Consider the following 12310-nt stretch of genomic DNA (forward strand, 5'->3'; position numbering starts at 1 on the left):
CACACACACACACACACACACACACACACACACACACACACACACACACACACACACACACACACACACTGTCCTCTGCTCACAACATCACAAAGACAGGACAATCTGCTGAGACATGCACTAGAGGCTATTATTCTTCTTCCCAAAATTTAGCTACATCTTTAACTTTATATTAAAGAATGATGCACTTTCATTATAGGCACTATTGGATTGGTATGTACCCCCATTATAGGGCACTTCATTAATCTCCCAAACACTTCTGGAAGCTGACCAATGAACACACACACACACGCACGCACACACACACACACACACACACACACACACACACACACACACACACACACACACACACACACACACACATGAATGAATTGGAACCTGGGGAAACAGTGATAATTGTTTGCTGAGTGGATGGAGACAGGGTCCCTTGAATTGAACCTGGCAAATGAATTGTTGAATCACACCTACTCCATAACTTTAAAATATGGGCTACATACATACATTCCCCCTAATGTAACTAAGGTACTATAAAGTATTTAATTACTGCTACCTCCATAAGAAGAGAAGGAGAAGGAGTGAGAGGGTGAGAGAGAGAAAGAGGGAGAGAATGGGAGGGAGGTAGATAGAGAGCAACTGAGAGAGTGAATGGGAGGGAGGTAGAGAGGAACAGAGAGAGTGTCAGAGAGAGGAGGCACAGTAAGTGTACAGGACACAAAAAAAGAGGGGAGAGAGAACAGAAGGGGAGAGAGAGGTAAAAACAGAAAGAAGGAGGATGAGCTGGAGAGGGCGACATTTGCGTGTGACAGTACTTCTCGCTCCCTTGTCCTCTCCCCTATCCTCCTTTCCTTTCCTCTCCTCTGCTCTACCCACCCCTTCTCTTCTCTCATCTATCCTCCCCTCCACTCCTCCTCACCTCCCCTCCCCTCCCCAAACTCCTCTCCACTCCTCCCTAAGCCTCCCCTCCTCTCCTGTCATCTCCCCTCCTAACCTCCCCTCTCTCTCTCTCTCTCTCCTCTCCTCTCCTCCCCTCTGCCCAAACATGTGGGTCACCTCTGCTCCTGAGAACAACAACACTGAAACAACACGCTAATTAGAATCACACGGTCCAAACAGTTGGTGGCTTCGCCTCTTCCAGTGCTGCTGTCCTAATCTCAAACACATGACAGGGACAATCCGACGCTATTCCAACGGAGCCGAGTTTAGCCAACAGTCCCACAAGTCAGTGCAATGAGAGACGGGGGTTGTTGGCCCCAGACAGCTGGAGGAGTGGGGGCTGTAGGGCTAGAGGGCAAAGGTCAAGGCGTACTGTAATTGAGAGGAGTGTAACAGTCCGCTTGTTTCTCAAATTCTGTTATGTTTTAACTTCAGGAAATGCTGTGATATAGTATGTTAGCGGCAAGAGGTAGGTTTAAAAAACAAACCCAAAACATGAATCCCCCTTTTAAAGAAAACGGATCTCACCAGCAGTCGGTTGGCATTTGTGGTTTCCAACTTTCCAAAGTCCACACCAAAAATGTCCCAAAACGTTGTCAAACCAGTTGCCTAGTGGTGTCTGTGGCTTCACACTGGTGACAGTGTTACAGTAGAGTTCCTTGGTTGGGTCACTGAGGTTGTTTTCTGCTGTTTGTGATGAATGAGCCACGTGTGATTTGGTCTGGACAGATAACAAGCAAAGGACATACAAGAATAAACTCACCATATTTAGAATTTCAAACTGCAGCACACAAGGGGAAGCAGACTCTTGTGTTTCCCTTCTAGATGGCCCTTCAACAGACCTTTGGTTTAAACATAAGCATGACTGCAACAGGACAGCTAATGAATGTGTATATTAAGATATGTGGTCTGAATGGTACAGGTATCATTGCATATCAAAGCCATATTGATTCAAGGATTCGGTTGCCATAACATAAAGAACAGAGATTCCAGAAAGCTTTGTCCTATGAAGATCATCTTATGGACTTGGACTTAAATGGCTCTATTTGAATGGCGTAAAAAACAGTCAGCGCAAACACAGGCGTCCGTTTTGTGCTGGTTGAAAAATGTGTTTTAGTGCTATGAAGCTTTCGGATAATAATAATACCCTGAGGACAGAATCTCAAGTCTTCAGTCTTCAAAGACCATGAACCAAAACCATGGTCATCATCAGACTGGTATCATTCATCAACATACACTAACAACCCAGGCCACATACAGTGACTGCACCACCTCGGAATCAGAACCCACAGAACCAGAGTATTCTCGTCATGGAATCAGAGTTCAGAATATCTGATTGTATGGTTCTCGTCATCACATTCCACATTTCACCATGGCTACTGTGTGGGCTCTATGTATGGGAAGCAGACTACTGTATTGGGTCTGTGAGACATGGACTGGTTTTGTGGGGTACAGGTTTTCTGGGTTACAGGCTCTATAGGATCTCTTGTGGTTACTGTACGATCGCTGACTACCCCCTCCCTCTCCATCTCATCTAATTGCTAGGGCTTGACCCTGCTCCTACCCCTACCCCTACCCCTACCCCTGTCCCTGTCCCTGTCCCCTACCCTTACCCCTCTCCTCTCCATCTCCTCTAGTCGCGAGGGCCTACACCATATGGAGGTGGTTAGAGGCCTCATTAGGCAGTGACGCTTCGTCCATAAAAGCACCAAAGTGGAGTGGTTTCTGCGGCAGCATTAACCAGGTTGAGGCATCGAGCCCCGGAGACTGAGGACAATCTGGAGCGGGCCTCCACTCGCAAGTGATGGCTGAAACCTGATTATTTTCCAAGAAAAGAGAGGGAGAAAGAGAGCAGTTTCTTGGAAGGTTTCTGGAATTTTTCGTTTGGGGATATTCTGATCCATCTTTGGGTGAGGAAGGATGGAAAAATGTGGGAAAATGTAAGGGTGTACAGGATATGGTCCGTTGGAAGAAAAATTGCTTGGTTTTATTGAAAACATCAAGTATCACAAAAGTCTTAGCTTGAGGGTTAGGGAAAGTCTCTCACTAAAACACGTGAAGCAAGAGGCCTACGTGCTAGAGTGTAAGGGTATGCTTTCAATGGAGCATCCCATTTCTGCTTCAAACTGGAGCCCGTGTGCAGCGACCAATGGTTTAAGTTACTGTACGTGCAAAAATAATGTCGACGTGACATGGTCCCATATTGCACTGGTCACGTTGTACATCACTGCTCCAGTGCGACAAAACTCCAGTGATGTGCACTGTTCTCCTTTTTATGGTTTAGAGCTTACAAATGGTGAAGTCACATTTCTTAAAGGGGCACACGTGTTTCATATGTGAAAACGACATTTGTCTACGTTCTGTAGTCAAAAAGATAGGATGAATAGGTCCTTCGAAAATTACGGCCAATGATGTCATCGTGTTTTTCCCTATGTCTAGCCTACATTAGTTTTAGGGGTCAGAAAATGTGTCTGAGTGACATTTGCAGTCGTGTGTGATTCAGACCCCAAGAGTCGTGATCTGTTTGGTGAGCTGCAGATTGAGAAAGGCCAGGCCAACAGCCGCTCCCTGAACTTGTAAGATCTACAAACAGGACAAAGTATGCAGGGCTATTCAGAGGCTTTAATAATCAAACAACACTCCAGATTTTCGCTGTGTGTGTGTGTGTGTGTGTGTCACCCTCAAATGAATCCTAATGTAGCTCCTACTGCCACCCTTTGGAAGACCAAACGTCACATGGCGTCACATTCATCTTTGGAGAGTTGCAGGTGTTCTGTTCACACACAAAAATTTTGCACTCTAAAATTGAAACAAAATACAATAAAGAAGTCATTTCACTATCACATTTTATTCTTTCTTTTTTTTCAGAGAATGTAGCTGATGATTCTGGCTCGAGACCTAAGCCATCTTCATAGGAGAACCACCAAAAACATTTCAATACCGTAGATTCAGCCGAATGCTAGATTAAATGCTGCATCGACTATGATCCTATTGCTATGAAATGAGTTGTTCTACTGTACAGTGAGTGCAGATGTGTAGAAAAAGCTGTTGTATAAATCAGGTTAGACAACAGCGACCACAGGGCACCACTGTAACACCGCCTCAGGCCGTAAAACTGAAAACCCCAGACACTCTAGATAAAAGACGCGGTTAGAGAAACCACAATGGGATCTAATTGGGGTCACAGTGGAGGAGAAAGTGTTATATTGTCGTCCGCTTCTCTGTGCAAAGTGTTTCTCCCACACCAAAACACACACCCACACAGGGTGAAAGGGTGGACACATGGTATTCACTGGCCTTCTTTTTTTTTGTATCTCATCAGACAACTGAGCAGTTGAAGTGAAATAAAAACTATGGTTTTCATTAGGTGTTATATATGTTACGCAGACAGTTGAGTGTGTGTGTGCGTGCGTGCATGCGTGCGTGCACGTGTGTGTATAATGGACTCGGCACAGTAAGACACGAGAGACAGGAGTAGGGTGCAAAGAATTAATGGTTCATTCCCAAAACAAAATCGGTTTAACAAAATTTTGGAAAATAGGTGTAACATAATAGGTGTAACATAAAATCAAAATGAAACAAACTGTATCAGAAAATAACTGTTCTCAGTCTAACAGTCCACAGATCTAAATGTAGAACATAACTGTAAACATAAAGAGGAACATAACTCCTGTTCAGGGTGTGAAGTGGGTATATATACTGTATATATGTTCGGCCTGTTCCACACATAACAGATGGAGGGGAGCTAAACATTCATAAAAATACAGTCAACCCTTTCTATAGAAGTCACAATACTGCAAGCCATTTGCGTCCATTATATTATAGTTAAACTATCATAAATATGTCGACAGTCAAGATAAACAGCAAAACATTAATTGTTGAGAAAAAGGGAATCCATTTCCCCCTCTGTATTTGAATGAAGTGGTATGGCCCAACACACCTCCATTTTGTTCTTAATGCCTGTCAAACCGGTCATACCAGGACACAGAACGTGAAACGTGAAACATGAAAGAAACAAAGAAATTATTGGTAAAAGTAAATAGGTGACTTGTTACAAAATACAAGTAAGAGCGTGCACTCAAACTAATGTAACAAATGTTTGGGATATTTGAAACAAATACTGTCTTGTCATTACTTGTTGATTGCTATGTGTACTCTACATGCAAAGTCATTGTTAATGTGAATAAAATAAAGGTTATCAGGAAGGTTTGTTGGACCCAGCATTGGGTCAATGTGCGGCCTGCGGTGTGCGTATGCAAGCGTGTGTGTGTGTGTGCCTATACGTACAAATGTGTGCGTGTGCCTGTGTGTGACAGGAAGAGAGAGGAGTGTGTGTTAACATCTGTCAGTGCGAGCATGTCCATGTGTGCAGATGCCTCTATGAATGTATGAGTATCTGTGTGCTCCGTCTACCAGCAGATGCAAGAATGCAAGTAAGTAAATCAGATGCTGTCAAAAGTAGGACAAGTTGAGCACAGGAACCTGTCCGTCAACACGCTCATCTAAAGTATCCATTGTGTGTACATCTCAAACGCCAACACCGATGCAAGTGTTCCCTTTAATTCAACCAAGAAAGAGTTATTGCGCAATATCGTTCGGGTTTTTTTTTTTTTTCTCTCTCTTCGATGGGCAAGACATATTTACTTTCATACGAACAATAAAAAGATAAATTGTGTGCCAACTGTTAACAAAGCATCCGATTTGCGAGCGGCGCCAGAGCTAGCGGCGTGTGTGTGCGGAGCGAGCGGCGTGTGTGTGGGTCTGTGTGGCCGTGTTTGAACAAGCCTTACTACAGAAAGACTGCTGTGGTGCACATAGTGTGTTTTATCTGTAAGCAGAAATAATGGAAATACCCAAACCGAGAGGGGGAGGGGGGGAGGGGGGGGGAGGGGGGGAGTGTGTTAAGGTGCATAACACAGATGACAAGGCCTGTAGTCTGTTACAATTGTGCAATGAGACATACATACAAGGCTGGGAATGGTGTTTCAGGAGTGGTGCATAAGAGAGACGCTCGTAGTGCAACATGCAGCGCCACAAAGGAAGAAATATGATAGAACAGATAGGAAGGACCAGGCGAGGTTGGCGGAGAGGGAGAAATTAGAGGACAGGCTCATTGTAGTGGATGGAACAGAATGAGGAATGGAATCCGATGACTCCCTCCACCAGCCTCCCCTATGGGACAGGGAAGACAAGGGAAGCGTGAGGCTGAGGAGAGAGAGAGATAGTGGGTGAGAGGGGCTTGCATGCAGAGAGAGAGAGGCTCGTATACACCATGAAGCGAATCAATGAGAGACCGGGGATGAGTATGAGGAGAGAGAGATAGGAGAGAGGAGAGAAAGATAGGAGAGAGAGAGGAAGAGGAAAAGAGGAGAGAGGGGAGAGAAAGATAGGAGAGAGAGAGAAGATAGGAGAGAAAGAGAGGAGAGGAAGAGAGGAGAGACTCCCCAGTGTATTAGTGTGTTTGGGAGCATTATGCTTGTCTGAATGAGGCAGGAATGTTCTGTGCTGTTCAGCGATCAGAGGGACATGATAAACTAATACTCTGGACCACCAGAGTGGAACAGTGATGATACTGCAGCCTGGCATCCACCATACTACAAACATCATTACATCTCCTTCCCTTCATGTTGTGACAGATCAGTTTACCTTTGAACTGACACAACAATACACATTCCTCACTGCGTTGGGGGAGGTAAACAAAGCACATACCTACACTGTGTGTGTGTGTGTGTGTGTGTGTGGCAGGGGATGGGGGAGGGGGGGGGGGGGGGGTAACACATACTATACTATATGCCATGTAGAAAGGTATACTGAGCATGATTTCAAATATGAATTGGAACTTCAAGGACTGTGAGGGAGAGCCTCCTGTTTGTGGGTCAAGCACAATGGCTTGAGTCTGTCTTTGTCCCGTTCCCTCTGAGGTCTTTGCCACAGACTGTCCCTAACCCCCATCCTCGGCCCTGTCAATCAGAGATCAAGGGTTACACTAGGGTATCGGCCTGATCAATACACCTCCTGCCTGATCGATCACAACGCCTTTTCATCTCAGCCAACCAAATACAAGCTCACAACAAAACAAAAGACAGAGGGATGGAATGAAAGGGAGAGAGAGAGAGAGAGAGAGTCCCCTCTCGTCAATAGAACAAAGGGCACCCCTGGACACCCCCACACAGAATTAAATCCTGTCAAATTGATGTCCAGGTTGTAATAACCAAACTCCAACCGTAGCCTAGTCGCCACCAGTCCCATCAGTATAACCCTAGCGTCCTTGGACCCGGCCCAGAGAATGTTATGCTTTCTGCTCTTCCAGATTGCTAACTTCCCTCCAGAACAGACTCCCCTCTCCTTTAAGTATTTGCTTGACATTGTCACGGACTGCGGCCGTGATGGGCGCTGACGTCACCGTGATGCACCTGTAGTGCCCTGGGGTCCTGGTGTGTTTGGTTTGTATCACAGAGGCCTAACGGCTGATCTGGCTGTCTCACTGCTAACCATGTCCATATGTTGCTGTATCAACAACCCACACATCCTGATTGCATTAACACCCACATTTCCAGACATTCATACTTACATAACCTTACACTGACTTTGCCATTGTACTTCTGACCCAAGCAAGTACTTATCTAACAACTCCAACTCACCTCCATCTTATACCACTCCAAAACACAAGGGTGAAATGCTTTAAGATGTGTGTCTGTGTAACTTGAGCTTTCCTGCAAATTATACATTGATGTCAAAGGGAAACGTGTGCAAAGATTTTTTTTCGGTGCACACAGATTGGAAGTTATGATCTTGGCCAACAGTGCAATGAATAACCACAATGTTGCAATTACAAAAGTGGATTTCCATCTAATTAGGACCCCGGCCCATGCACATATGGACAAATTTGCGAAATATGTCCAAATTAATTTTCAGTTTTTCGATGATATGTGTTTAGAAAATGCAAATGATACGTCACATTTTACATATTATCAGAATAGCCAGATAACAAGGCTGTTATTCTGTAGCCTTGCCAATACAAATTGCCCAGTTTGTATTCTGAGGGTCTCTGGAGCCAAGAGTGAATTATGCTCCCTAAAGATTAATTTCAGGGAGGCAGTAGTTACAAATCAGCGAAATGAGATGATGGAATAGTATAAAAAGCCACTCATTGCTAAATCATTAAAAATGTACTTGCATTACCTTGGGTCCAGAAGGGCCCTTAGGATGACAAAAGCTGGAGTGGAGCCAAGAGCCAGGCTGTTAAAGAGGTGAAAGGCATTTCTTAACCACCTCCACTCTTCTCACAACATACTCACTCATGACAGAACACATGGGGTCAGAGCCGGAGTGCCGGCTCTTAGTGGCTTTCAGTCATATTTCATTTTTTTTTTTGTCACTTATGCATTTTTATTCTCACATCATGGTAAGATTGACTTGACTAATGCCACGAGGTCTATTGGTGGATTCGTGTGTTTATGAGGTTTATTGCGACTGCAATTATCCATCTGGGATATTGTGGATAATTTGTATCATAGCCCGGTAATATTGAGACAGTCACCTCCTCACATTTGCCCTTGATTTGAAGAGACGGATACTGAAATCTCAACAGTGTCTAAATTCCATACAAAATCTGAAAAACGGTCTCGTCTGTATGCAACAAAAAAACCTAATGACATTTACTAGGGAATGAAATTAGGTAACTTTCAAATGAAAAGTTGATGAAGATTGGGGATATGATGCCTGCCGGTGATAAAATATTAACACCTGCACAGCTTAATGTAGCTACTGTAAGTAGCACACATACATACACTCACTGAGCACTTTATTAAGAACACCTGTACACCTTCTCATGGTGGAGGTGGTGTAATGGTGTGGGGAATGTTTTCTTGGCACACTTTGGGTCCGTTAATACATCATCGTACAACATACATACAATCATTGCTTGAGTGCCACAGTCTATTTGAGTATTGTTGCTGACCATCTGCGTCCCTTATGGCCACAAGTTACCCATCTTCTAATGGCTACTTCCAGCATGATAATGCACCATGTCACAAAGCAAAAGTGGTCTCAAACTCAGTATTAGTATAGTGTTCCTAATAAAGTGTTCGGTGAGTGTATGTGTGTGTGTGTACGTGTGTGTGTGGAGGGGGCGGCTACTGTGGATGTACTGTATGTTTGAAGGGTGGGGTGGGGGTGGGGGGGGGCATTTCATCACTGAAGCTTGATGGAACTATGTGCTATAACTCTGATAGCTAATCACAAACCGCTGTGCACTATATCTACTGTATGGAAGACAGAAACATATGTACACGATACATACTGTATAGAGGTGTATATATATATATGATACCCTGATACACTGCGTCCCCTTTTTACCAACTGGAACTTTGGGAAAAGCTGCACAACTACGACTAAGTTGAATCCAGGACAGGTGTGTGTGTGTGTGTGTGTGTGTGCACACGTGTGTGTGCATGTGTGCATGCTTGCATTCCTCAGTCCATTCCATGCATTACAATGAGCTCGTCCTCCGATTTCTACCTCAGGCACAATGGGTGCCTGTGAGGTCAGGGGCTAGATGGAGTGTTACCGGGGGCGACACCTGACAGCGGTTGGTAGGATGCGGCATGGCAGTTCTGTAGGTTTGTGTCACTGTGGATAAAGTCACCGTCTGTGAGGAGGAACTACGGCATCGGTCAGGGACAGGGGACGAGAGTCCTCTATACGGAGCACAGAGGAGAGGACAGAGGAGAGAACACTGGCATCCTCCTCATGGAGAGAGAGATAGATGGGCGGGGGGGGGGGGGTTGAAAGATAGAGGGGGGGGAGAGAACACCTTCATCCTCAAGGAGAGAGAGAGAGAGAGAGAGAGAGAGAGAGAGAGAGAGAGAGAGAGAGAGAGAAGGGAGAGAAAGACAGTCCTGAGAGACATCCCTTGTCTGACATCACTAGTCTGTCTCACCACGGCTCAGTGAGGTGACAGCAGACAGAGCTGGACAGGTGGCTGGTGCAGGTACAGGTGGAGGTGACACCTTCCTGTCACTGTCACATGGCGCTGTAGCTATGCCATGCAGGTACAGAGAAGCCAGATGTGGGACTTTGTGCTTATGTAACAGACATGACATTCACAAGGACTTGGAGTTAGGGCCTGAGGGGTGTATCCTTTGTTTGGAGGTGCAGGTAAGGTGAACTGTGCTTGCTAGGAAGCAACATCCGGACCCACTTTTTTCCCTTTTGAATTGGTTTCTCAGGCCCAGTTAATACCTAGGAAAACATTCAATGTAAATCCTCCATGGTTTGTCGTTCTTCTGGAAGCCTAATCGGAGTCTGAGAAACAGGTTCATAACGTTATGGAAGATTAGTGTGGATGAGGTAGGCGACAGTCAGGAGCACAGGGAGTATATAGGCTGCTTCACCCTGCTGGCAAAGGGGCTAGTCGTGGGGCTAGTACAGGGGAGGCTGGTGGAGGTAGAAATCGGAGGATGGGCTCATTGTAATGCATGGAATGGAAGGAGGAATGGCAACAAACTTCATTCCATTCCATGCATTACAATGAGCCCGTCCTCGGTTTTCGACCTCCGACAGCCTTTACTGGTACAGCACAAGCAGAAGTATGGTATGGCACTACGCCCAGTGAGTCTCCAGATCGGACCCATGTGTGTGTGGCCTGCTTATTTCATGACACACGCATGGTACTGGAGTGTAATAATAATCACAACTTCATCTCATTCATCACAACCCATGGGTTTTCACTTCGGGTCGCTCTGGAGGTGAATTCAGCTGCACCTGGAACCGCAGAAACCCCTTCAGGAGGAAAAGGAGTCGTCTCACGTTTAACATAAGTAGGAGTAACACGGTGAGAGAGTGCCAAACCCCGTCTCCCTGCTTCCCTCGTCCTGCAGATCGAGTTGCACTCCTGTCTCAATGTATATGGAATATAAAAGAAATGTACACATACACAGGGCTGCACAGGGGCCCGAGAAACAGAGCCAAAACAATTATGATTGGCTGAGCCTGGGGGCTTTGGCAGCCTTTACCTGTTCAATAAATCCGGCTCTGCTTCCAGTCCTGATGTGTTCACTATGTCTGAGACGCAGAGAGGAAGAAGAGGAAGGCGGGATACATGGGCCTTTTTCCTGCCTGCGAACGCCCAGCTCAGCAGACACAAGAGGTTACCTGGAGTTGGGTGATCTGTCAAAGTGTTCCCAGTTCACCCCTGAATGGTACAGTACATCAGTCAGTCCAGCTAAAGCCTGAGACTGACACCTAGTGGCTACAGGGTGTAAATATAGGGGATCCCCTCACATTCCAATAGTCGCTGCATTTGAACTCCTGCGTATGCCTTGCAGAGTACACTAAACTGAAACAAGAGTTGGGGTTCAGTTAAAACCCAGTGATATGGGAGGCTCTGAAATCCATGTAACAGCATGTGAGCGTGTGTGTTTGTGTGTGCACACCAGCCCTGCAGTGGACTCTCCTTACCATGTCAGTGAAAGAGCTGTCCAACTTTTCCTTAGCCTGCACGTAACGGAAGCAATTGTTGGGTTGTTTTTTTGTCAACACCCTCCCTCTCTCTTTCTAAATAACTGAAAATGAGGGTTACCTTAACACTTGTGCTGTAAGCAAAAACGAACTTAGCAGTAGCATCCAGGGCTGTGGTTAAACGACTTGGAAAAACCCACCTTCAGCAGTGGGGTGGGAGGGGGGCTGAGGAGGGGGAGATGGATGGGGGGTGTGGGGGCAGGGGGGGCAAGACGCGGCCAAGACGGGCGCATGTGCTGTGAATTAGCCTTTGCGGGCAGGCTTGTGGTGGGAGTAACCTTGGAAACCAGCGCGGGTGTTTCTGCATGGCTGCAGTCTGCAGCGCCTCAGGGGCTCAGTGACCTGGGTGCGAGGGGAGGAAGAGAGGCAGCGAGACCCACGCTCTCTTTCTCTCTCTCTCGCTCTCACTCCCTCCGTCTTTCACCCCACCAGTGGCCCCCAGGGAACCCTCGCACGCACCTCTAACCCGCCTCTGTAAGGCCTCTCTCTCTCTCCCTCCCTCCTTCTCTTGCTCTCTTTCCCTACGTGTCTTCTCTCTCTCTCTCTCTCTCTTATTGCCCTTATGTAAGGCCCCTCTCTTTCCCTACGTGTCTTCTCTCTCTCTCTCTCTCTCTCTCTCTCCCTCCCTCCTTTTCTTGCTCTTTCCCTACGTGTCTTCTCTCTCTCTCTCTCTCTCTCTCTCTCTCTCTCGTATTGCCCTTATGTAAGGCCCCTCTCTTTCCCCTGCTACATATGTGTGAACTCTCAATCTTTCTTGCTCAGCCACTGTGTAAGGCTTTGCTCTGTCTCACTCTGTAGCCACTGTAAAAGACCATAGGGCCTTGCTCTTATTTTCTCTTCAGTCATGTGTGAA

The sequence above is a fragment of the Argentina silus genome (genome assembly GCF_951799395.1).
Source record: "Argentina silus genome assembly, chromosome: 5".
NCBI classification, from domain to species: domain Eukaryota; kingdom Metazoa; phylum Chordata; class Actinopteri; order Argentiniformes; family Argentinidae; genus Argentina; species Argentina silus.